We start from the raw sequence: 27,333 nt of genomic DNA, 5'->3' as shown, positions 1-27,333 counted from the left end.
TTGTTCCATGAAATCAATTAAATTTTTTTATCCCGTTGACCACTAAAGCAAAAGATATACAATAAAACCATACACTCAATCTATCACTGAATAGACTAACTTTTCACTGCTGAACGTTTATTACAAATCACGTGTAAGAATAATTTAGGTAAATAAATGCCACGGAGCGAGCGCAACCCGACAACCCGACAAATGTAATAGTTACATGCGGTACACCACGGAGGAAGGTGATACACACGGTGCTAGCGATGACACTGCTGCCGCGTCGCAAATGTCTCTCTCAAAAACTGAAACAAGTCACAAAAATGGCGTTTTCAATTTAGGTTATTTGATAATAATTATCATCAAAAACGGTTGTAATACACCGCCTAATTGTTAAATATTATAAAGCTACGTTAACGACGTTGTTTATATTGACGGTGATCTATCCAAACAGCGAAGAAAAAAAAAGTTTCGTTTGGCGAGCCATCGCCCAGTCAAGCCAAGCCACTGGATTTGTTTTGTTAGTCCTGTGGATAATGGCGGCGTGCTTGTAGCGCCAGTGCAGATACGATTCTATTTTCTTCCCCAGCTACGGAGGTAAGACAGCTACATCTATTTATTTATTAAGAATACAGTCAAAGACTTCAGAACTTCGTATGAGTACTACAATGTGTTTCCGTCGCAGGTGCCAGCATGCCTAAAGCGAAGGAAAAGTCTTACACGCGCAAGAAAGCGTCATTGCAAACAAAGGCAATATTTCGGGATTTCGGATTTCAAGCCGGCAGCCAGCCGTCAACGTCTGAAGGAATCGGGAACTTCGAACAATGCAGTAGTGCATGTGGTACACTACGCGCATGCAGTATCACATGCTGTGCCAGTGAGTGTGCGAGCATTTGCGTGCCTGGGGCTGACGAAAACACTGCGGCTACATCAGCAGCTACTCAGGCGGATTGCTGCAGCTCGGCGCCCCCTGAGGGCAGTTCGCCTTGCGTCACCGAAAGTTACTCAACGGACACATCGCCTACCAAAATGTTCACCCTGTTCGTCCACCGGAGCATCGCACACTGAACCCGAAGGCTCGCCAATGCAACTCAGCGATGTGCCTTCTCCTGTAAGCGGAGTCCCGGAGGTACCTGTTTGTTCATCTTCCACTGATGCATTGTCAAAGCACAAAGATTTTGTTGTGTCACTGCGCAGTTGGGTCATCAAAGAAAATGTTACTCATACAGCTTTGTCCGCTCTTCTAAAAATTCTCAAGGTCAGTACTTTCGATTCTTCATCTCTGCCTAGCGACGCTCATACTCTTCTCGCCACGCCTAGAGATACACAGCGTGCACCTGTTGTCAGTTAAATGGTACCGGGACATTACTGCCACTTTGGGCTACAGAAAAGCCTCGAGAATGCTTTGTCAAAAGCACGTTATGAAGGCAGTCATGTTTCTCTTGCCTTTAACATTGACGGGCTGCCAATTTCCAAAAGCTCCACCATGCAGTTGTGGCCCATACAGTGCATGATTCGTGAAGATCGAAGAATACCACCCTTTGTAGTTGGAATTTTCGCAGGCCCAGGAAAGCCTGCTTCAGCCAATGAGTTTCTCAACAAACTTGTCAGTGACCTGCAACAGCTTCTTTCCCAAGGAATGATTTTTCATGGGCACCTAATTGATGTTTCTTTGAAGTGTTTTGTTTTGGATGCCCCAGCACGATCATTTGTGTTTCAGATTAAAGGACATACAGGTTATTCTGGGTGTCCTAAGTGCACAGCTGAGGGTACATACAGAAACAGTCGACTCAGCTTCCCTACTACGCCATCCACTTTGCGTACGGATGATTCTTTCAGGCGTCAGATTGACTCTGACCATCACCGGGGCGCATCAGTATTACCATCACTGCCCATAGACTGTGTGACCTCTGCACCACTGGACTATATGCACCTGTTGTGTTTGGGGATTGCGAAAAAGCTGCATAATGCTTGGCTAAGTAGTCCTTTAGACATAATGCCTTGGGCCTGCAAAGCGCAGACAATTCTCTCACCTTAATGTGTTGTTAGCACCATATGTGCCAAAAGGTGCCCTGCATCATTGGCCGTGAATTCAAAGTAAAAGAAAACTTGTATGAGAAGCCATTTATTTCTGGCACCATTGATGTTTTTGTGGTTTCATAGCTTTCTGGTGTTAAATGTTGGCCATTAATAAATGTATTCAAGGTTGCTAGGTTACCCTGGCACGGAAAATTTGTTACTATTCCACTGCTTCATCTGTCTTGAGGGCACTAAAAGAAGAATTGATTGCATTTAGGATAGATTACTCTTCAACAGTTTTTGACACACCGCTTTGCTATGAAGAGACGCTTTGTTTTCTTAAAGGGGAACTCCGGTGCATTTTCGACCATACTGAGATAATGCTGTTTTCAAATTGTATTGACAATCCTGCAAAGGCTAAGGTGGTTAATTTTGCCCAGGTACTCGTCAGTAATTTTAATTAAGCAATAAGCGACAAGTCAAAACAAAGACCAAAATGGGAAGCTGCTCTGTCATCCATGGTGGGTATCAGATGACGTCTCGAGAATTCGTCGCTGATGACGTCACGAGATCGGCTACACCCCGCCGCGGCTTGCTAGGTTGCACACATAGCTCACATTCCTCTTCTGATGCGCGAAAAGCAAGTTGGCGATATCGACGCAGAAGCAAGCTGTGCCAGAGCATCTGAACTTACTAGTGACAAGTTCAGCAATGATTGCAGCTACTATCTCAGCGCAGAAGCATCGCTTTTTGATTTCGACCCGCCGGCGCGTGAAGCATCTGACATGCCCCGAATCGATTTTCTTGTTGCTCAATATTGTAAGACCGACATCAACGATGACGAACACGTTGTATACAGCTGACAAAACTTAACTGTGCTAGCGTTGTCACCTCGTAGAAGAAAGCGCACGTTGCATCTGTCTGCCGGGGAATGCAGGGTTTTCCAAAAAGAGTAGGCCCTTACGTCACATGCACAGGGTGGCCTGCGTTTACTAGTGTGATTGCAGAATCGGCTACTAATTTTAAAATTTGTTTTCCAAGAAACTGAATGACTTAGGGTGCATAATTTGGCACATATTATCACGGTACCAATGAAAACACATGTTTAAAGTTTTATTGAAATCAGTTAATATTGAAAAAACGCCGGAGTTCCCCTTTAAGTGGTTGTTACATGAAAGTTTTAATTTGTTGTTTTCTTGCGTTAAATGATATGCGGGCTTTAACATCCCGAAACCACCATATGATTATGAGAGACGCCGTAGTGGAGGGCTCCGGAAATTTCGACCACCTGGGATTCATTAACGTGCCCCCAAATCTGAGCACACGGGCGTACATTTCCGCTTCCATCGGAAATGCAGCAGCCACAGCCGGGATTTGATCCCGCGACCTGCGGGTCAGCAGCTGAGTACCTTAGACACTATACCACCGTTGCGTTAAATGTTAAGCCAAGCCCTGCTGATCCTAGAAAATAAGTGTAAGTGCTCCCTGAAAAAGTAATTACAACATGTTATTAAAAACTAGTCTTGGTTCCTACTGTACTCTCAAGTCGCGATATGAGCTCTTCACATGCTGGAGCAAGAAATTGTGATGTTCCCATGGCCAGGCGAGTATCCTGTATGATGTCGCCAGAATTAGTACTGTAGCCTGACGTCAAGCTAGTGTCGATGTCGCGAGGTGCACCTTGGGAAAATTGGCTTTACTAGTACTGAGGGAAAAATGGCACTAAATTGGGACGAAGAAAGAATGACCGCACAACACTGAGGAACAATGGAACTGAGGAACAACTGTGTGTGTGTTTATTACACGGGAAAATATAGAGCTGCAAAAACAAATAGGACTACAACACTTGCTCATAAAGATGAAAAGCAAGATGAATCTCTCACGAGTCAAAATGTCCAAAGTTAACAGCTCAGAAACATGTTCTCTTTTTCGAGGAGGGCAAGTGGAGGCTCACTGACACACGTGTCCTTTCTTCCTAATATGGAAGGCTTCGTTGATTTCGCACTCGATCTTGTTACGATATCGTGAAAGCATCTTTCAATTATGGAAGAGCTGGGTGCAGCTGCACGAGGAACAATGGGCTGCTAAGGTGCTGCTTGTTGAAGTCTTGAGATTGAACGGGTGCTCATTCAGGTGATCGTTCAAACATTGACTGGTCTGTCCAGCATAGGTGTAGCCACATGACAACGGGATGTCGTAATACATTGTTAATGCATTCCTCGTACTGTGTCCTGTGCTTCTTTATGCACGCATGCTCTTTGGGGTTACTTTACTTTTTCGCATAGGCTGCCGAGAAAGCCTTACGCCTGCTTTGCTAACGATCTTGAGTGCATGGCTCGCACCGCGTGCGTAAGGGATGGCGGAAATTTTTTGTCTTGTGCTGGGTATTTCCTGGTGCTTTGCTCAGCACAGGAAAGACAATAAATTTTTGTCGTCTCTTAGGTACATAGTTTGAGTCATGCGCTCATGCAAATCGTGTATCAACTGGCCCTTCAAGACACCCTTCTGGCTTTAATTCCAAAATAATCTATCTCGGCATTTGCTGTACTTCACACTTGCTCCGAGCTATCTCTATACACAGGAGATTTGTAGGGCAGAGTAAACTGTCCTTAAAAAAAAATGGTGGCACTACCCCTTTAATATGACAGTTATTTGGTCACCATATTGTGCTAGCAGTGAAACGAAACAGCCACTATTGTGCAATAAACATTCACATTCTCCAAAGATAAAGAGGTGTATTGGTTGTGCTTGAATTAAAACTGATGTCTATGTGAGGACTGTTCATAGTGTTTAAGAGATATCCATGTCATAAGGGTATCTTAATTGTCCCATTGCATTGTTCTATGTAGAGCTCTAAAATGCTTCTGGGCGAACGACAGTTTTATGTATGATTAATGTTTATTGTACTTAATAAACAATAAAACTGTGTCATCCATTTTCAGCATGTGATGGAATTGAGCCCTGTGCTTTCCATGATGTGAATTTGTCTTATACATTTTTTTGGTATTTCCCATTTCATGTTTGTTTTTGTATTTTTGCAACAGTCATATTTGTCGCCTGTTCTGCAGTATTGTATTGTAATGGTGTTTTGCATCATACTGGATTTTGTCAGTTTTTAACTTAAACCTTTTTTATTTCTTGCTAAATGTTCTTGACATTTTTTGTTTGTACCAAAGCTTGTGTCTTTATGACCCTGTAAGTTTTAATTTTGATATTACAAAATGAAATAATCACAGTTAACTTCTTTCATTGTATTACCTTCACTGCTAGAATTGTGTGGAGCTGTGCTTCTATTCTCATCATTGTGTTCACACTTCAACTTGAACATTGTACTTGATTTAATTAGTGTTGGCTTAATTTATTTATTCATTATTACTAGAGTACATGATTTGACCTAATGATAATAAACATTTTATTGCATCTGAGACCTTGTGTGAGCCCAATCTTCTTACGCTTTAGCACTTGTTCCTGGGCAAGTTGATGCCTAAGTTTGCCAAACATATGTTATTCTGTTTTATCGATGGTAAAAGCTTGAAAACAAATAAGCTTCTAAGCATGCACAGTGGCATGAAAGTTCGCTGTACTCTTTCACGTCGCTGTGCATGATTGTTTTTTCTAGCTTATACCATCAATAAACAGCTGGTAATTGGCACTCCGGATCCCTAGTCGTCACCTTATTTGTGTCCATGAATCTTGTTTTAATTTAGCATTGCACCAGAAATAATTTTAGCTCTTTGATATTTAATCTGCAGCAAAAGGGTTCTTGTGAAAGACGTTCAAGCATCAATTGCGAGAGTGCACAAAACCTCAAGGACCCTCGATATTACCACACCCACACACACATATATATATAGCTAGGTATTTGTGCTCGCTCAACATCAGCCTCGGACAGGCCGTATGGACATTCAAAGGACCATTACGGGGTAGATTATTTATGCACAATGAATAAGAAATCAATATACATATCTATTATGAACATATATGTACCTGTGTATATGTATAATATATCCCCTGATGGTCCTTTTAATGTCCGTGTCGGCTGTCCAAGACGGATGACGAGCGAACGTACAAATTTGTTACCTTTGTACATTCACAGTATGTCCATTGGACGTACATTGTACGTCCGCGGATATCTGATGGATGTCCGGAATATCCGAGACGGACGTCCCGACGTATTCCTACCGGATATCCGTGGTTACTTGGGTACGGTCCTTAAAATTACCTATGTATGCCTTTTCTAGTAAAAGATGCACATGCAGAATACGTGTTATTATGGTGCCCCAGGCTTGCGCAATAATTGCTTATTATATGACGATTCTACCAGTATGAACGCTAAAACTTGATCAACATTGGTGGGCGCTGCAGATGGGGTCGGACGTTTCAAGTACCCGGTACTGCTAAGAGTGAACAAATAGACAAATGTACCCGATACCGTTAGGAGTAAACAAATAGACAAATGTACAGACAGACAGACAGACAGACAGACAGACAGACAGACAGACAGACCAAAATTTTTGCGTCGAAAGTCCCCAAGAAAGAGGCAAACGAAAGGAAGGCGAAGCCGTTCGAAAGAGGACAACAAATACAGCAGCTTCCTTGAAAGATGCTGTGGTGGCAGCCGCAAATCGCCCCGTTAATTGAGCGAACAGATCGGCGGAACCTTTGATGTATGCTGACATCAGCTTGGCACGCATTGACCAGTGGCACATACACGACGGGGAAGGGCCCCGCTGGCACCCCCTTGAAGTGCAGAGTCACGCCTAAATATTGGACGTTCACGTGGGCCGTGCTTGCTCTTCACCCTCGCCGGCTGTGTGTGATCTGTGATTGGACAGTAACCTCTGCATATGTTCCCTGATCTAAAGATCTGGGTTGAACATACCCGTTATAATGAGCCACCCGGCTCATTCGAAGGAGCACCATGAAGAGGAACGCCAGATTCGAGAGCTCGCCATGAAAGAAAGAGCTCGTCATGTACGAGGGCTCCCCATGTACATAACGTAAATAAACCCTCTTCAAGTCTCTCTTCCTCCTGCCTCGACAACTTCATCCCGGACCTACGGTGCCTGCAAACCCCGGTCGTAACACTATATCCACTCCCTTTGGAGATGGTGCGTCGTTTCGGAATGGGACTGTTGCCCTATGCGCACGGTATGCACAAGTGCCTCCGACTGCTAATGCACCCTTCAGCATGCATGGCAGTTCGTTGGCACAGCACTCACAGTCGCTTCCCTGCGGAATCAACGGGGCGCAGGCTTTGGCCCTCACCGACTTTTGTCCACCCTAAGCCATACAACCGACACTTCGAACGCATGCTGAGAAGATGCCTGAATTTTCGATGGTAGCTGCACCAAGTGCGCATTATGTTTGACAACAGGCCAATCCCACAAGGAGCCTCTTTTGCTCTGGGAGTGGCGCGCAGGACGGTGGTCCGTTTGAAACCACCCCACGGAGAGAGCTGGGATACTGCTCACCTTTGCTCGACCGCTCCGCTAACGCACCAACGGCTTCCTGCAAAGCCGATGCGACGTCACAGACGCTGCACAACGCCGTGCATATGATCCAAGCACTTTCGGGAGCTGTGCAACACTTTCGGCTAGTCCGAAAAGCGGTCACCCCACAGTTATGCTGCCTGTGCCAGCCAACATCGGATACGGTGATCTGCTCACCGCCCTCGACTCTCTGTCACGTTATCAGCGAACAATGGGTTTGGATGATCAGGTGGTGCTCAAACGTGTTGTTGCAGATGCACTGACTGACACGGCGGCGAGATGGTATCGGCTTACCGGCTACCCTGCAGCAACCCTCGAGAAATTTCGCGACGGCTTTTTGCGTGAATTCGTACCAGCTGACTACGAAAGTAGACGCAGCGAGAGATCAAGCTGAGTACGCAAGCTTCTGACGAGTATTTACAGGAATATTGTCACGCGTATAGAAAGGTACCTCAGGCACAGATGCAGAAATGACGCCGAAAGGATGAAGACGACGATGTTGTTGTGCGGCCGTGTCTGGAGTTTGGGCGAACTAAGACGCCCATGTTGGCAAACTCTTGTCGCACAACATCCCGAATAAGAGATATTGGGGACAAGTTGTCAGGCACAGGGGGTTGGTAAGCAGAAGGAGCCATGGCTGCTAGCTCCTGGCGGACAATTCTTGTGATGTTTGGAGGATTCACGAATGGACGTGGCGCCACAGGATCCTCGCAGGAAGAAGTCGCAGCGATGTTCGGGAGTCGGCAAAAAAAACTTTGAGTGATTCTCCTGCTTTTGGCTTGTTCGAACCGCCGACATTCACTGACAATTGAGTCAATGGTGGTACAGTTCTTGCACATCAAAATGTTGAAGGCATCGTCGGCTATGCCTTTCAACACATTGCTGATCTTGTCTAGTTCGGTCATGTCTTTGTCGGCCTTCCGACACAAGGCGAGCATGTTTTGGATATAGGTGACGTACGACTCGGTGGAAGATTGAACTCATGACGCGAGTTCCTGCCTGGCTGCCATTTGCGGAGCAACTGACCGGCCGAAAAAGTCACGGAGCTTCTGTTTGCACATGTCCCAACTCGTCAGGTCTTCCTCGTGCGTCTCGTATCAGCCGCGTGCAGTACCTCGCAGATAAAAGATGATTTTGGCCAGCATAAGCGTCTCATCCCATCTGTATTATTGCTTGCTGACGTTGACGAGTTACGAGCCACCCGTCAGCGTCAGTTGTGTCGGTGCCGCAAAATGTACCTGGATCGAGAAGATGAGAAGGGATCACAGGTGACAGAGCAGGCGTAGACTGAACAGACGGCGCACTGCCTTCAGGCATCGTGGCTGGACGAAGCTGACGTCCCCTATATGGAGATCCAGAGTCGGAATTTTACCCCGCATTTCCACAAAAAATATTTAACGCTGGTTGGACTAACACTGCACACAGTGGGCAAGGATGCAGGACAACAGGGCAGTCCAGACACGGCTTCAGAACAACATCGTCGTCTTCATCCCTTCTGCATCATTTCTGCATCTGTACCTGAGGTACCTTTTTATACCCATGACAATATGTACGTGCGATAGATAAACTTTATCGGTGAGCCTCGAACGAGGAGCGCGTCGAACAGGTGATATGGCAGGCACATCCGACTTTTTCGGCATAACTGCGTGGCGGCCACTTCTGTGATTTGGAGGAGTTGGCCACCGAGGCGAAGCATTCAACGTGACCTTCTCGCTGCCCATGCCCATCACCCGCCACCGCCAGCCAGCGATGGCCTTGAGCCATGCTGCTCTTGGAGAGGAGCCATGACCCTACCCCACCGGCAACAGCCTCACAGCGCCGCCTGTGCCGTGATCCCTACCGGGTTGCAGAAATTAAGTGTATTCTTCCTCCTCTAACCACTACCACCACCAACCGGCTGTGCTTGGGAATTGAAGCGGTCGCGATCTTGGTCCCTATAGGCATGAAAGGCGGGCAGCCTGCGCTGCACCACCTGAAACCTCCACACAGGGACGCTTTCCGACCCAACGTAATGTGGAAGGTGACCCTCGCAGAAACGTATCCTGCGATAACGTCGCGAGCCGATCACGACAGCTAGAGGCTGCTCCATCGGGGAAAACAGACCGTGATGGAGTACGCTGTTACCGCTGCCTTGAACGAGGGCACATAACAAGGGAGAGAACCAGATCCAGGCCTCCTGCGAGGCAGGGAAATGGGTTTGCGGGTCGTGTGTGAATGCACGAGCGACCGAACCTTTGCTTCTTCCTTCTGCATACAGGGCAAGCACTTTTCTTACTGATGCGCACGCGCCGTTCATTCCGGTCAACATTGCCGGCCTCGAATTTTCGGCGTTGCTAGACACAGGTGCTAGCACCTCGTTGTTCGGTGAACAGGTGTTGTCCCACTTCCAGAAGTACTCAGTACGCTTGCGGAACAGCCGAGCGACATTCCTTCTTGCGAAATGTGTGGCCCATTCAGCAGGCGCTGCAAGGTTGACTGTCAGATGGGGAGATCGAATGAGACGCTGTCGTATTGTTCATCTTCCAGGGATCAATGGTCCAGTGATTCTCGGTCGGGACTTCCTCCTCAAAACCGGGATCGTTGTGGACATTGCGAATGGTGGCTATTGTGATGGCCCATTTTGCCAGCTCAAGCCGTTCATCTGCCCACCGGCGCTTACCATTGCCTTTGGCGTGGAAGCATTGGAAACGTGCCCTCACAGAGTTCGGGGCTCAGCCCCTGCTCAACGCATTCACCCTCTCACAGTCCCATTCGGGAACGAGAGGCACGGCACGAACCGTGTCGCACAAGTTTGCTCTATAACATGTCACAATGACCTCGACAAGTATTGAAGTAATTGAAGTTTCAGCCTAGAAGAAAATGTTTAGCATGTGTGATATATTCATTAAAGCTAGAATTAAATGTATGTGCTTATCAAGTAGTCATGCATCATATGAGCGGCGCTATAGCTTGTTTTTAAAAGAATCCAAATAGGAAGCGTAATATGTGTTTATACTTTATGCAAGACACCTTGGTGGTGTCGAAAACACGTGTCTACATTTTTTACTGGTGTACGTAAAAAAATGACACCACAAACCTCACTGTTATTTTAACTCATTTGAAGGTTTCACAATTTATTTGCTATAACCCATTCCCTACGACATTCCTGTTGCTCACCTCATCATCTTTTCCTATTGGCAATATGGTTCATTACATACCCCAACACAGCCTCAATGCTACATGGACACTAACATGATGTCATAACCAGGTTTTCATTTCAGAATATTAGGTTTCTCCACTCACTTGAATGTTCTGTGGATGATGCATGACAAATCTTTGTGCTTCAACTCCCTTTTCCCCTGCTTGAGTAATTGTTAGCAGGAAATCATCTGTTTGGCTATGTTCCCAGTAATCCAGTGAAAGGAATGTTTGAATGAAATCCATTTTTTTCTTTTTGGACGCCAATGAAACCATGAATCTTGTTCATTGACGCAAATTTGTGCTTACTCTAAGGTAAACTTTCTTTCTCATTCAATATCTCAGTCTCTTCACGGTAGCCTGAATTCCTCCATTTCATATTCTGCTAGCTGGAGCAGGGTGTCAAATGCAGTAAAACATGGGCAGCATCTAAGGCGTTCCCTCTATGATCAGTTGAGCTGTGCACAAGGTCTCCGTCTGAAACACATTTGCAGCTAGCAGTCATTTTGGGGCATAATTGTATCAGCAAATTCAAATCATTTGTCACTTCTGCAATTCATGAACTTTAAGGTTCTTGCAAAGAAACCTTGCTAAAAATGTAAATGTGCTGAAATGTGTAAGGCTTCAAAGAGACAAAATCTGTTCACTCCTCAGTAGGCAGAGAGAACTATTGTGTTCGCTTTAACTCTGGCTGCATGAACAAGAACAGCCACAACGTATTGTAATACACTGCGCAAGACCATTATATTGGCACAAGGCATGGCCCTGGCTTTAACTAGCTGTCCTCGGGACAACTTGTGATACAATTTGTGATGTCTTCTTTTTTTGGCTGCCAAGTTAACCAGTATAGACTATTTTGCAAAATCTGCCACATTATCCTGAATTCTGACTGGTGTGAAAGTGCTTGCGCTTCAGCACTTTATTTTTTTTGTACACATGTCCTTCTATTCTAAATGTGCATGAATTGTGTGCCTTCACATTATGCGTACACGTGGTCACGGCAACGATCGACAACACTAAAGTGAGCACCAGAATGTATGTGGGCTGCCGCCGGGGTGTAGGCAGATTAAAAAAAAATTTTTGTGGGCATGGAATGGGAGGAGGGGCACCACTATGATCTTAAGTGGGGCCCAGTCCGTGGATGTGATCGAGCGTCATTTTGCACTCTGTATACTACGGGGGAAATATTCAAAAAAGAGAGGAGGGTGTGAGCCCGGTGTGCCAACCCTTGGCTTTCACACTGGGCTGCATCAACGTTGTATGCCTTGCCCTACTAAGCATAACATGTGTATGCATAACCTCTTTCCACTAGCTACAGGGTGAACATGATGTGACATGTGGAGTTGAGATGGGGCATTGGCATGCTAATGTTTTTGTTGTATCATCCTAAAATCAAATATCAGTCATGCTTTACAAGCCGATTGAGCCGTTTCGTTCTGTCACCTGTGGTAGTAATGCAAATGTAGTGGGTAGATCACTAATTGTTCTCTGCTGATAACATGAAGTGTTTTCTGCCGATAACATGAGTCTCTTTCATATTGCTCCTGTTATACTGAAGCATCATCAGCAAATTGCAAGCCCTTCTTGAGTCAGCATAATGAGACATTTAGTCCGTCTGTGACAGTTTGTTGCCATGTAGCAGAACAGGAATGGCTCAACATGCTCATGCACACCCCAAGAAGATGATTACTTGCAGTGTTTTGTAATATGTGAAATACTCTATCAGTAGCTGTTGTTTCACTAGAAAATTTTGCTTCAGAACAATCACGTTATTGAGAAAAAAGTGTTTTTATTTGCAGTAAATATATATGTTGCTCATGGCCTTCCCTTGTCTTGAATCAGACTATCACTGCATCCTTATACAAATTCAATATTGATTTTAATAATTGCTTTTTGATATCACCACAGTGAGAACAAATAGCAGTAGATAAAAATCAATCTGTGGTATTTCTTCTTCTCACAGTGGTGATGCATAGTGCCAAATCTCCTATTTGGATGAACGTAAAAGAACCCCAGGTGGTCGAAATTCCGAAGCCCTCCACTACGGCGTCTCTCATAATCATATGGTGGTACGTTAAACCCCACAAATCAATCAATCAATCGTCAATCAAATTTAATTCATGCATTTATTGAGTATAAAGCATTACAAGTACAGAGGGGGCACCAAAACCTACAAAACAAGGTCCTGGTGGCTGACCACCTGCCACTAAACTTTATTTAAAAAATGTATAGCACAGTGATAAAGTGTCAAAAGGTCAGCACTTGCTAAAAACTATAAAATGAAATGACATGCACAGCTGCCCAGTATCTGTATTTCATTCTAAGCTATACCAAGATAATATACTCATTCAAATTTAAAATAGATTCAGTGGCGTCATAGAAAAAAAGGTTTGCCTTCTAGCACATGTGCATTTCTTCTAGCAAGCTTTAAATGGACAATGAGATGAAAGCTTGCAACAAATGACATAGGATAGAACATTGAGCCACATGTGCTATCGTACCAATTGTAAACTGCTGCAAGGTATGGGCAATCAATTCATTATTTTGTCTGAATAACTTTGGCATCCTCTAATGAAAGACGATAACGATTGCATTACACAAGGTAGTTTATTAGCAGCTTGCACATGATATAGCATAGGGTACGCAGGAAAACATGTCACGTTGTTCTTGGATTGTAGTACAGACTCGCAGTTCTTGGGCACCCCTTTAAAACAGTGCAGAATACGTTGCATGAAAATGTGATACTATGAGCATGTTTTACAGTAAGCTATTCATATAAACAAGTATAATGAAAGCAGCCCCATCAACACTATGAAAACAATTTAAGACTCTGTGTTGTTATAAAGCCACAGCAGCCAAGCCATTGTGCTAAAGGTCAGTTGATCGTGCCTTCACATACTCAATGCAAATACACACATAACAAGTAATGCTTCATTCCTTCCGATATTGCCTATGCTACAGACCACAAACAAGCTAAAGGATATAAAATGATTCAGTTTGATTGTGCGAGATCTAGTACACTCACATTTGTATATACATCGTGATTATATTGCCTCCCTCCCAACTCCTGATGTCCTCAAAACAAAATCTCAGCTATGTCCAAGCACGAGCTTTTAAGCACTAAGCCTGACAAATCATGGGAATTGTAACTTATTTCACTGAAAGCAACCTTAAGTGGGTCGTCGAGGATGGCACTGTGCACGTCATGCTTATACTAGTTGGCATGCATGTTGTAAGATGCCTTCTTCGCAAGTTATTTGCTCGTTCATTATTTGTAGTAACACCATGGTGTCGCATCAAACCCCAATAAAAAAACTGTACCCAAGGAGTAATTTTTAGTAAGAATCAATCCAAATCAGTTTTTTCAAAGCCCGCCTGAACCCAAGCCAAAAAATATGTTGCCAATTTAGAGTAAAACTTTCAAATGCAGGACATCATATCGAACCAGCGGTACTACAACTGAACAAATACCTAAAATGTTTTTTGAAGTGCGTCTGCAACCACATTGCCAATTACTATAACAGTTATTGGTTTGAAACAATTAAAGGGGTTCAATGCAAGTGTAAACAGCACATGTTGCCACTTACATGGTAAGTTTAACTTTAACAATTCTCGAGCAGCGACATTTTTGCATGGAAAATTGGCATCCTGAAAATTGCCGAGGGGATTACTAATGGCAAACAGTTGCCTGCCATTCAGTAAGTACACCTCTAGGGGCAGTGCCAGCAGGAGGGGAGGGGGAGTTGTGGGGAGCTGGAGCCCCCTGAAAATTTCCACCTGCTCCCCCCCCCCCCTGCCACCACAAAAGCAAACATATTGAAACGCAGCACAGAAGTTGTCAGCGTCCCTGCCCCCTGAAGGAACTCGCGTATCACGGGTGACCCCCCATAGTAAAGAAATCCTTGCGCCACCCCTGTATGCCTTTGTTTTCTGCTACCTGTCACTTTGTTGTCGCATTGGTAGAGCGACTGCGCCGGAAAGGCGTTGGTCTCTGATTCGATCGCCGGACCAGGATAAATTTTTCGGCAATTAAGAAGCTTTCCCTTGTGAGAAATCCGTACAGATTTCCTTGTGGCCTCGTGCCACAAACGGGTGTTGTCTAGTTTCCCTTTCTGAACCATTCTGCCCCCTTGCAGGTTTCCACAGAACTTAATTGCAATGCTTTGTTTTCTCATGTTACACAAAGCAATTTATTATTTCACAAACATTAACAAGCTTGTGTTCCTTCAGAATTAAGCATTATGCCACACCCTCCAAAGGGACCATGTGTTTCAAATGATGCATGCTGCTTTTCTTTCATGTTTTTCAGTAAAAGTGACAAAAATCGAAGCACTTCGATCTAAATAATTTCTGGCAACACACGCTACATATTCAAGTGCGAGTATTCATTAGCCCAAAATAAAGAATCTCTTGTGCATGCTTGCGGTGTGGATACTATTATGATGATAAGAATAGAAGTGTGTTTCATGCTTTCAGAGGAGCAAAAAAAAAGATGTACATTTATGCGAAACAGTTTGCTTTTGTGCACAACCAACACAAGTAGTGTTGACCAACATCCTACGCAAAGTGAAATCTTACATTGCATTTCTACATTAGTACAAAACTATTTATATTCTTATTGATACTCGTATGCTAGTCATAATATCTGTTGAAGTCACTGTAGTGCTCAGATTCTAGTGTTACGGCCCATGTGGTTACTGTAACTCATAATGTTTTCTTAAAAAAACTGTGGTGGTGGCTACATATGCTTTGGTACCACATTACGTCGGCTGCATTTTCATTGGAAAGAGAAAAACACCTTGCTATGTGAATGAAATATCGCAAGGTATGCCAGTAATTGTCATCTGCGTTCGTTTTTAATTTTTATGTTTGCCAGCACTTGTTTGCTAGTGCCAACCTTGCTCATTCTTTTTGCATGTACCTCAGGATTATGCAAGGAAGATGTTGCCACGTGAAACTCAGCTTGTAAAATATTCTTGCAGGACATCTTCAACTCAGTGTGCACTCAAGGAACAGGGCATCATCGATGCGTACACTTGTTTGAAACAAACTGAGTGTCAACTTTGTTTCGTACAAATGAATGCATCGATGATGCACTGTACTTTTTCTTTTTATTAACTTCAGTGTGACTGACTTAATGCTGCCGCCATGTCACATGTAGTGTACGCTGCTGTTGCAGCAGAAAATAGACTTTCTTGTTGTATTGCTTTCCAATCAAATTCTGTGGTCAATATTTTTACCACTCCAAATCATCGCTCTCAAAGAATTTCACTTAGTGAATGCCTGAAACAATTGTAATAAAATTCGGTTGACTTTCATTTCTAGAACGTGCCTGTCTAAAGTGAGCATTTGTTTAGACTGGCACAATCTAATGACGTGAGCATGTCTTCACCAGTGAGACAATGAGGATGGTATGTGCCCATTGGGTATTCCTGGTGAGGCATTTGTATGTAAATGCAAATGTCCCTGGAGAAAAAGGATGCATTCTGACAATGCAAGGGGACAAGAGGACAGTTAGGTTGTCATGAAGTTAGAGGCTTTGGACATGCAGTGTCGCATCTACGACATCTTCCGTCAACTGACAGTTTCCAAGACCTGGTTGACTGGAGACGTGTCTCGTTGATGTGTTAGGAAATGCAGTATCTGGTGAGAAGCTTAAAAAGCAGGCGAGTGGTGCACCAGCCAGACTAAAAGTCTGTCCAGTGTGTGTAGGGAACTTTGGTGTCACGACGAAGGATCGTTCGTATTGTTAATGAGCAGGCCAGCTGAGAGCCTTCCTTAGTGTAATAAGAGGCTACAGACAGCGCTTTGCACTTTTATCGGTCAAGGCTGTTAGCCAGGAATGTATAAAGTGTACAGTCAATCCCTATTTGAAGGTTATCACGCGAGTCACAACCAAGAACTACAGCAGTTCCATGTCCCAGAATACACTTTCGAGAAGAAGGTGGTATTACGCAAGCTTCACACACTCTTTTTGCTGTTCCTTAAGCAGCGATCACTCCCGCCTGGAGAAGCTGTTTAAAAGAAGCAGTGCCTAGCACCAGCTACAACATATTTTCGCAAGTAATTCAGTAACCGGCTGCGGAGATAAAAGCCCACGAAGAATACACTTGGATTGCAACGAAGGAGGGGCTCAAAACTGAGAGAAATTAAAGGTGTACATTTCGCCTTATGGGTGATTGTTGTAGCATGCAACAAGCAACGAGGGAGAGAAGAATGCACAATCTTGATTCGCACTGTTCATGCCACTAGGCCCCTGGGATGTTAGGCAAGTCAACGGTCGCACGGCAACTTACATATCTCATGCAACTGTACAAGTATGTTGATAGGCACATGAGAAGAATACAAAAGATCCTGTTCAGTGAAAAAAAGGTGGATCCCTACAGTCGGTCTGGGCCAGGTGTCGACCCAGTGTGAGCTCATTCGCGTACAGCCAAGTCATTACCTTGCCCTATCGTGTCCAAGGCAGATACCCAGACCCAGTGCCCCGAGCTTGACAAGTGCAAGCCTCTGCCTCAAGCTCAATCTATGTGTGTTATTGTTGCCAACATGCTTCACACCCGCCGCCAGGCCTTCAACTCCTCCTTGGTGCCTGACTCAGGCTAACATCAGGCTAACTATACCTGGAATCCAGAAAAAAGCAGATATGTCGTCACCTGCTCTTAGGCAGCTTGCTCTACACTTGTTATACGAGATGTATCAAGGCTGTATACACGTATACACCGATGGCTCTGTTTTACAGAAGAGTTCAACGGCATCATTTGTTATACCAATAAAAGACACGACAAGAAAATTCAAGACCTCCCACCTTACGACATCGACGAGAGCAGAGCTCACAGCTTTTCATGTGCATTGCAATTTATCGGCGATCAACAGCCATAATAATGGACAATTTTCAGTGACTCAAAGGCGGCACTGCAATCCCTTCTATCACCTTTACGCCACGGCCCGTACGAACAGCTGGTATTCGAGATTGCAGAAAAGACTCACCAATTCATTGAGAAAGCACATGAAATAGGCTTTCAATGGCTTCCTAGTCATTGTGGAATAATTGGCAATGAACGGGCCGATAGAGCTGCCTGTTCTGCCCATACTGAAAGCGATCAAATATTGATTCCACTCTCCAGAACTGATGCTCCACGGAAACTCCACATGCTTTCTCGCAAGCACAGCACGTCACAATGGACGTGCTGTGCGTCATATTTCATCCATGTACGGTTACGTACCTCAGACCCAACTCTCAGTCTTCGAATTCCTTTAGAATTACGCCGACGAGACGCTACTATGTTGCGGAGATCATGGTTAGGCGTCGCATTTACCAACGAGTACGCGTTCCGCATAAGAATGGCTGACACTGCTGCATGCGACCATTGCGGCAGTGAAGAAACAACTTGGCACATTCTCTATGAATGCCCACAATACTGAACGCAAAGACAGTCACTCTGCAGTGTACTAGACGAACTGGGCAACCAGACTCTTTCGGAAGAAAGAATCCTGCGCTACCGGCAAGACTTCATGTCGCTGAAAAAGGCTGTGAAGACACTCCTGCACTTGTTGCATTCAACCGGCCTGTCTAAACGACTGTGATCGGAACTCCCTGAATGTGTGCGCATGTGAATTTTTTTCTAATTTATTTTATATCTATGTCTATCTTCTTTCCGACCTTTTTTCCCACCCCTGTACAGGATAACAAACCAGTTCTTCTAGGTTAACCTCCCTGTCTCTTCTTTTTTTTCTCTCTCTCTTGGACATGTAATTTACCTTCACTGTCCATTCACGCCACGTAATACCAAACTTGATATATGTGAAGCTAGCAAAACGGCCGTGAGTGCATCATGAGTGTGGAATGTAGTCACGTTGTTACATGACATGCATGTCATGATTATCTTGTTTCGACGTGTCACTTGTGTTCACCATGTAGTCACGTCACAGCATACTAGTTTTGTGACATGTCATGTGGCCAAAAGCACCACAAGAACAGTAACATCATGAAACGTCAATCATGACATTCATGACATACATGTCATGACTTTCATGTTACGACTAGTCACTTATGCTCATCATACAGTCATGTTATGCCATTATGGAAACAGACAGGAGAGCTAAAAGTCGTACGTGGATAGATAGATAGATAGATAGATAGATAGATAGATAGATAGATAGATAGATAGATAGATAGATAGATAGATAGATAGATAGATAGATAGATAGATACGCTTAAAGTCGCTGAAGTTCGCTAAGGAATGCTTCGCATTAAAAAAAGGGACCAATGTGAGTATCCATCTATCCACAAGTGCTCAAAGCTCTACAGAGAGCTTGTTACACATTGTCCACTGTTAATGATGTTGTACTAGATCCTACTAAAGCCAAGGTTTTCTAAAAGCTGAATTTTCAAGAGGGGGTAATCGATGACGAACCAAGCTTACTGACCACCTTCTTAACTATGAAAAATTTGATCCAAATAAAGTCAAGGCAATTCAGCAGATGCCAAAGACAACGGATTCGAAGGAGTGCAGTGCTTCTCAGCTAAAATGAACTACCTCTCCAGATTTCTAGTTGAATTGTCATGCATGTTGAGGCTTTTGAAGAAACTCACTGTCAAAAATGCACCATAGTAGACGAGGAAGCAGCAGGAGAAAGCATTCGAAAAGGCACGAGTTCACGAGAAGAGCTCCATTTCTAGCCTTCCTTTGAATAATCAAAGCAGCTAGAAATCCAATGTGATATGAGCAATTTTTGGCTCGGAGCAGCTCTTCTTTAAAATGGACAGCAAGTCTCTTTTGTCAGCCGAGCACTGACAATGGTAGTTTGTTATGCACAAACAGAAAAGGATATTCTGGTCATTGTCCTACTTTAAAAAAAGTTTTATCAGTATACATTTGGAAAAGAAACAAAGATGTTGAGCGATTGTAAGCCACTGAAGCAAGCAATCCTGAAGAAACGATTGGATCAAGTTCGAAGATAACTGTAAAGCATGATCCTTCAGATGCGAAGACACAGCATTGCAATAAAAAACAGACCAGGAAAGGAATTAGTCTTGGCTGACATGATATCTAGGGCTTTCCTTCCCAACGAAAGCAATGAAGAGGAACTTGAGAACATCCACGTCGTGCAATACGTCCCTGTGAGAAAGAAAACCTTGGAAAAGATGAAAGCTGTGACTGAGTGTGATGGATTACTGCAAAGACTAAAGTGAATCTTTCATTGAGGCTAGCCACAACACAAACATGAACTACCCAAAGGCATGCACTTATACTTGACACACAGAAATAAATCTTTCTGAAAAAGTCATTTCCAAGAATTAAGGCCTGTTGAGAATCGCCTGATTTTCAAAAAATTACGCCTAATTATTATAATGTTTCTGTGAGGTGAAAGCAAAATGAAACTCCAGACATTGCATCTCAGAATTGAGAGCTGTCTTCCATGCGCTCGTGAGTGTGTCTTCTGGCCAGGAATGAACACAGAATTGAAACACTTCATTATGAGGTGTGAAATATGCTAAAGGTATGCACAAGCTCAGCAAACTGAAACTCTTTCACTCCATGAAGAACCAAGCTATTCATAGGAACGGGTTAGATGAGGCATGCTCAAACTCCAGGGAAAGAGTGTTTTGGTTACAGCCAATTACTACAGCAACTTTTGGAAAGTGGACAAAGTCAAATTGACGGTTTTGAATCAAGTGATACTGAAACTAAGGACTCACTTTGCTGTGTACTGGGTGCCGAGAATTCTCATAAGCGACAATGACCTGCCATTCACCGGTAAATAATTCAAAAATTCGAAGAAGAGCTGGAACTTCGAACACAAAACAAGAAGCTCGGTTTACCCATGTGCAAACAGAAGGGTTGAATCAGCCATAATCAGAGCGAAAATGCTCCCCAAAAAAGCACATGGAAACCACTCAGACCCACAAATGACATTTGTTTATTAACAAAACACATCACTTCAAGAAAAGAATGGTACTCCAGTACAAGTGTCAATGAGTTGCCACACTAAAATGAGTGCGCTAACAGCTTCACAGTTACTGCAATCCGAAACAGTCGATGTGAGTGAAATAAGAATGTAGAAGAGACGGAAAAGTACGAGCTACCATCACAGACAAGCGAATGATTCACCAAGCCTTTGAAAGGGTGAGTGGATGTCCCAGTTCAACCAACGAAAACAGCAGCATGAGTCAAAGACAATAATTAGGAGAATTTATGACAGGTCGTATGAAGTTCAGATGGAAGACAGCATCCTGAGAAGGAACAGAGTACTCACTCCCTCAGACAAACACATTGAAGTCAGTGAGCCAGAGACAGATCAACCGAAGCAGACTTGAATTTCTGCCGGACCTCGAAGAACCATGCAGCATCCAAAGAGGCACCGGGATTTTACAGTTGGTTGAAGGATTGACTTCAGAAAGGGATGAATGTAACAAAAAATCCATAAATGCAGGAGCGAACCAACTCTTTCGCGAGTGAGGGGCAAGCCTCACCACACACACACACACACACACACACACACACACACACACACGCACGCACACACACACACGCACACACACACACACACACACACACACACACATATATGTATATTGACGCAAGGCAAATGCAGTATTCAAACTACGCGCGCTAGTTCGTGCGCACCCCAAGAGACCAGCGGCTTGATGATGAAACAATAAAAGGCCGTGACGGCGCGCGCCTCCTCAGCACGGGATTTCGATGAAAAAGAAATGGTGCACCACTCGAGGGTTTCTCGGAGATTGAACCCCTTTAGCTGATCGCCTTTTGGAAACGCCGGGCACAAGTTAGCCCCAATAAACAGTTATTCGTGCATCATTTGGATTGTACGTAACAATATTCATCACGTAGGGACCACTTATAAGCAACCATGGAAAAAGTTAGAGAATAAACTATTTTCAATTTGGCAGCATATTGTTCGCCATTGATTCTTTGGCATTTAAAATTGTCTGTGTGCCATAAAATCGCCTGCCTCTTACATGACGTCAGGAATCTGCAAAATATAGCGGTGTTCATTACAGTGCATGCACATTAAACAGGGCACTCATGCACTGAACAATACCTAAAACTTCTTGTGATAGTCGGAGAGCATATTCTTTTAAATAATATTCAAGTAAAGTAGCCGCCAGTCACATCATCAACGGTTACTTATAGCAGCTTCTGAGATAAAATAACATGAGCATAATAAAATATTTTTACTTGCAGCATCAAGGCATTTAGTATTTTGTGTACACACACATCTCTGTGAGCTCGTCCTTGCTAAGAGAGACAGAGAGATGAAGAGAGAGAAATAAGCAGCACTGCACGTGTGTGCTTCTTTGCTGACCAAGTTGTATTTTGAACTGCAAAAGACCATACGAGTTGACTGAGAACCTACTTGCCTGACTCTCAATTAAGCCTCCATAGAGCTAAAAACCATACCCTTTCGCCTTCTCCTAGGTCCGGTGGATCAAGTTAAAGAACAAGCTGAAAAGGTGAGATTCCCACTGTTCTCGAGTGCACTGCTTTGTTCGTCGCCACTTTGCGAGCTGCCACCATCGCTCCAAGTTACCATAAGCAAGGCTGATCAGGTTCATCGGAGACTAAAGCGGAAACCCTTTTTTGGTGCTTCCAGATAACACTAGAACATTAAAAAAGATTAGTAACATTAATCAGCTCACAGCAGCTTCGACAAAGCAGCGTTGATGATATCTATTTTCGATCAAAGAAAATAATTTTCTTGAAGCAGCAGTCCATAAAAAGTTTGCCCGTTCGCATTCGTAACTGCATCAGCCAGTTGCAGCGGAACGAAAGCGTGGACAAGTTATGCAATGTTATTGGGCTCCTGTTCAGCGCTGGCCTGCTCTGCGATGCTACAACACAAAGCACGAAAGGGCCGCTTAGGTGGCCTGCACCGCAAGAGCCTACAAGAAAAATTGCCACAACTACAATGTTGGAGAAATTTCACTATGTTGTAATATTCCCTCGTAATAACATAATTCAGTGAATACTATAGTGAAGGAAAACTTCGCCTCAATTGTTGCTTTCTCTGGCGTGCAGCGAACAGTCACCACTGTCGAAAGTGGAGGGATCACGCCTCCCTTGCCCTCCCCAGCTGGTACGCCTATGCACAGATGGCACAACCATCATTTGCAGCATCCTACACAAGCCACATGCTTCTTTGTAATTCTTCACTTCCTCTTTCTCTGAGAAGGCACTGGGTTCAGGGTAGTTGGTATTGATTCATAACATTAGGAAGTACTAAATGCACGTGTGTAAGACCAGTGAACCGCTTGTCCTGTGTCCCTCACTCGTGTAACGTACGTGCATTTAGCGCTCACAAAAGCTACAGATCCCTCTTCTTTGTTCATTTACACCTCCTCCTTTTTTCCAAGCTCATGAAGTATCAAGTGTCTGCCCCTCCATCTCTACACATAAGCCGCTCGTCCACCTGAATCTCCATTATGCATTCCTGTCTCTAAGTAGCCCTACCCATTCTTGTACTTCAATGCTTATTCAGCTCGGCAAACTTCCATTAAAGAGACCCTGAAATGGTTTTTAAAGTTTTATCAGCAATTAGGTTAGACAATCATGAAACCATTCGCACCATAAATTGAGCGACACGCAGTGTACCAAGGCCGCTACAGACAATTATATCATGCCCTCCTCACCTATGCCTGACCTCCGCAACTCACAAGGCACGCTGGGGATCACAGAGCTCTCATGAGTGTGCTCGCGGTTTTGAGCTTTTAGCAGTCTAGACCTCCGAGATGGCACACTGACAGGTTGCGTGCAGTCTCGGAGGCCATCACGCAGTGCTCCTGGCAGCACGCACGCCATCTGGCAACAGAAACAAAGACCACGAAGTAAGTGGTTGATACCTGCTTCGACAGGTGCTGCCACCCTACCAGTCGATCTTACTTCTGCACATTCTACCGCCCATTACAGCCAATCAGATAAGCAGCCATGTTGACGTGGCTGCTGACAAGCTCTGGGCAGAGCATGTTGCTCTATGAATGGGCAGTTTAAAAGGCATTCGGCCGAGTCGCATTAATCTGCACCGATTTGCAGCAATTGGCAGCTTTAAAGCGTAGCAATAAATTATACAGAAATTATACAGTTTACGCAGAGTGGTCAAATCGGTCTACAAATAACCCTTGAGACTTAAAATACCAGCCCAATGTGTTTGTACAAGATCACCAAAACCGTTCCAGGTTACTTTTAACAAAAGCCCAGTGTTTTATCAGCCACTAATGTAAGTCATAGCAAAACAAACCTTTACAAAGTGCCCAGCTATAATTCATCCTCCTCAACAACCACAGCATTTAAAAAATTCACGGCTACACAGGAGCGTGATTTGTTTAACAGACACATGGTAAGTACTTTGCGGTCGCAATCGCAATGGGCACCCTGGGAGAGTTTACAACGACCAATATTCTACAATGTGCACAAATTTTCCATCCTTCATAGCATAGTTCATATGTTTATAAAGAAATGAAGAATGGCAAGCAAATGTGAATACAGTATGTACAGTAAATGTGAATAAAGTACGCATACAAATGGGTGCTGCTAATGCTATCACACTGCACTCGAGTATTCTCAATGTTCTTGACAGCAAGGCTATGAATGGCTTGTACTGCTGGCCCTAAAACAGCCATGTTGAAGTACCAACAAAGTGGGATGCAAACTCTGATGCTACGTCAGTGCTATCAGTACATTACGTGCTGGTTCCTTTGTTATTCATGCACAGAGACACAACAACGTTCCAGCGACGTCGTCGTCTCGTCAAAACAGGTTAATCTCTACGTGATTAGACTGCCTCAAAGTTACCTAAGTCGCAATGTTGGAATCATGTCTTACATTGATGATGCAGGCTACCAATACACAATAAAACGTCGATACGTTTCTGAGCAAAAATGCGCACAATAAATGCAGGGTCTGAGAATACTTATGATCCAAATTGGTTTAATTTATTTTCATGATTGCGAGCATAGCAGGCGGGAAATCATTGCCCTGTCGCAGTGGTCTAGTGGCTAAGGTATTCGGCTGCCGACCCGCAGGTCGGGGGATGCAACCCGGGCTGCGGCGGCTGCATTTTCGGTGGAGGTGACAATGCTGCACGTCCGTGTGCCGGGATTCGCGTGCACGTTAAAAAACCGCAGGTGGTCAAGAGAGAGAGAGAATTTATTTACAGAAAGGTAGAGAGGTCGGCCTGAGCTATAGTTTGTTCTGGCCTGCTACTCTACACAGGGGTAGGGTGACTGGAAAGTGAAAGAGTGATGAATGAAGATGGTAAGGTAGAGAGATGATATGTTCTTATTAGGCTGGGTAACTCTACAGACGTGCATCCAGTCCAGTGGCTTCTAAGAAAGCGATGACGGCTCGTATAACCACATGTGTGCTGCTGGCATCAGGCCAAGGATCTAACACAATCTCATCGGTTAATGGTCGACTAATATATCGGCCAATCGAAGATATCAGTTGCTGACGTTCGCTTGCATATGCTGGACAGTCGCAAAATATATGTTCAAGCGTTTCTGGCAACCGACAGTGACCACAATTGGGACCTGTGTCATTACAGCCAATCAAGTGGGTGTAACGTCTCGTGTAAGCCACACCGAGGCGAATGCGGTGGATAATGCATGAGATGCCTCGCTTTAATTTTTGAGGCATACGAAACTTCATTTCCGGGTCCCATTTGTGCAGCCGCTTGTGCTGGTGTTCTGGTTTCCGCCAGTGCTCTAAGATGGAATTGCGCATTACGCGTCGAAGTAGGGTGTTAGTATCTTGCCGGGAAAATGCGATGCACACTTCCGGGGCACTATTTGAAGCTCTGTTAGCTTCAGCGTCCGCCTTTTCATTGCCCATTATGCCACAATGAACAGGTATCCATTGAAATGTTACATGATGTCCATTTTTTGTAGCAACGCCAAGAAGCTCTGCAATTTCAATCGATAAAGTATGATATCAACCTTGTCTCATGAAGCCATTGATGGTTGGAAGAACAGCTTTGGCATCGCACAGTATCCTCCATTTACGAGCGATTTCTGTCGACATGAAACGTATTGCCTCCCGAATAGCAACAAGTTCCACGGCTGTTGATGTGGTCTTGTGATCTATCTTGAAACGTCAAGCTATCTTCATCTGCGGGATGACAAAGGCTGTGGCGGAGGTGTGCGACGTGGTAGATCCGTCAGTATATACGTGCACCACACTGTCGTACATAGTATAAATGTGCAGCAGTGTAAGTTGCTTTAGACCAATCGATGATACAAGGGACTTCTTCATAATCCCAGGAATCTGAAGTATGACAAGTGGTCTATGCAGGAGCCACGGAGGTGTCTCAGGAACACGTGGGGGAGAGAATCTTGGCGGTATGATGTTCTCAAGCCGTGATATAGCTCTTGAATAGCTGCAGTCTCGGTGGTTGGCAGAGAGTGCTGATAGGGGATGTTGCCTGTGTCGAGTCAACAGGCAAAGGTGGACTCGAACAGGCTCGCAAAGCACATATACTTTGATTGGACAAGCCCAAGCTTCGGTGAGAGTTCCCTTGGTTGATGTGCATTGAGGTAAGCCCAAACATGTGCGCAACCCTTGAGCTTGGATACTTTCTAGCGTGCTCGCACAACTGGGCTTCATGCTTGAAAACACGGGCATGCTGTATCATAAGTACCCTACGAATAAAGATTGGTACAGTTGCAGGAGAGCTGCCTCCGAAGGGCCCCATCTTGCTCCGGCACCTGGTCGAAATTTCCCGATCCCTCCACTACGGTGTCTCTCATAATCATATTATAGTTTTGGGATGTTAAACCACACATATCAATCAGCTGAGAAATTGTATTAAGCGAGAATGTATCAGTGAAGTTCTACTGTATAGGTCCACACAACTCCACGATCTTACATATTCAACCGAAAATTATGGTTGTCAACTGTCTCTAGACTAAAATTTTGAATTAAGAGACAGTGTGCATCCACACTGAGTTCAATTGGCAGCTGATGCACTCGGCAAATTGACTGACGTCAGTGCAACCATGAGAGTAATAAGTATGGCTGTACTGCGACTCCGCAAACACATACCTAGTCTACAGAAAGCTCCTAGTGGGTATGCACCACAGAAATGACGCAAACATTACCATTCACTACCGGTGCATGAAAAATTAGACAGAAAAAATGTGTATGAAAAAATTAATTAGCAATGAAATAAATGTATACATAAATACATAACCTGCATGTTGCACTTCTAGGCCACATAAACTGAGGTGGAACTGCTTTAATAAAGCATGCGCTAAAATTCTAAAAGTCTTAATAAATATATAAATATAAAAAGTAAGCAAACAAAATCCTTGTGCAACACAGCTTGGCTGGTCATCCACCTTCACAGAGTGGAATAGCTCCAGCTTTCTCCAGAAACCTTTGCAACACCTCCCTCGCAAAAACATGCACATATAGCTGGATTTAATCATTATAGCCCGTTCGGAAGATTATGCTGATTTCATTTACCTAAAAAGCCTCAACAACTACCAACGACAGGAGATCAGTGTACAGGATTGGCGACAAGTTTCTTTGGCTACTTTGTACCAATTACAAAATATCTACTACCGACAAGAATGATTAATTATCATCGTATTTATGTAATTCATTGATAAAATATTTTAGCTGATTGAGAGACGGCATCCTTC

The 27,333-nt window shown here is 44.2% G+C and overlaps 1 protein-coding gene and 1 long non-coding RNA gene across 5 annotated transcripts in view; one reads left to right on the top strand and one right to left on the bottom strand.

The window, feature by feature from the left end:
* The window catches only part of LOC119161075 (uncharacterized), a 193,920-nt gene that overhangs the window by 92,991 nt on the left and 73,596 nt on the right, over nucleotides 1–27,333 (bottom strand). The gene's annotated exons all lie outside the window — the stretch shown is intronic.
* On the top strand, nucleotides 495–5,426 carry LOC142776387 (uncharacterized). The gene is made up of 2 exons (XR_012887501.1): nucleotides 495–579; nucleotides 668–5,426. It is a non-coding gene; the product is annotated as an uncharacterized LOC142776387 (long non-coding RNA).

This window comes from Rhipicephalus microplus, chromosome X, assembly GCF_043290135.1.
Source record: "Rhipicephalus microplus isolate Deutch F79 chromosome X, USDA_Rmic, whole genome shotgun sequence".
Classification (NCBI taxonomy): domain Eukaryota; kingdom Metazoa; phylum Arthropoda; class Arachnida; order Ixodida; family Ixodidae; genus Rhipicephalus; species Rhipicephalus microplus.
The sequence above is the reverse complement of the archived record's forward strand: the minus strand, read 5'-3'. Positions and strand labels throughout refer to the sequence as shown.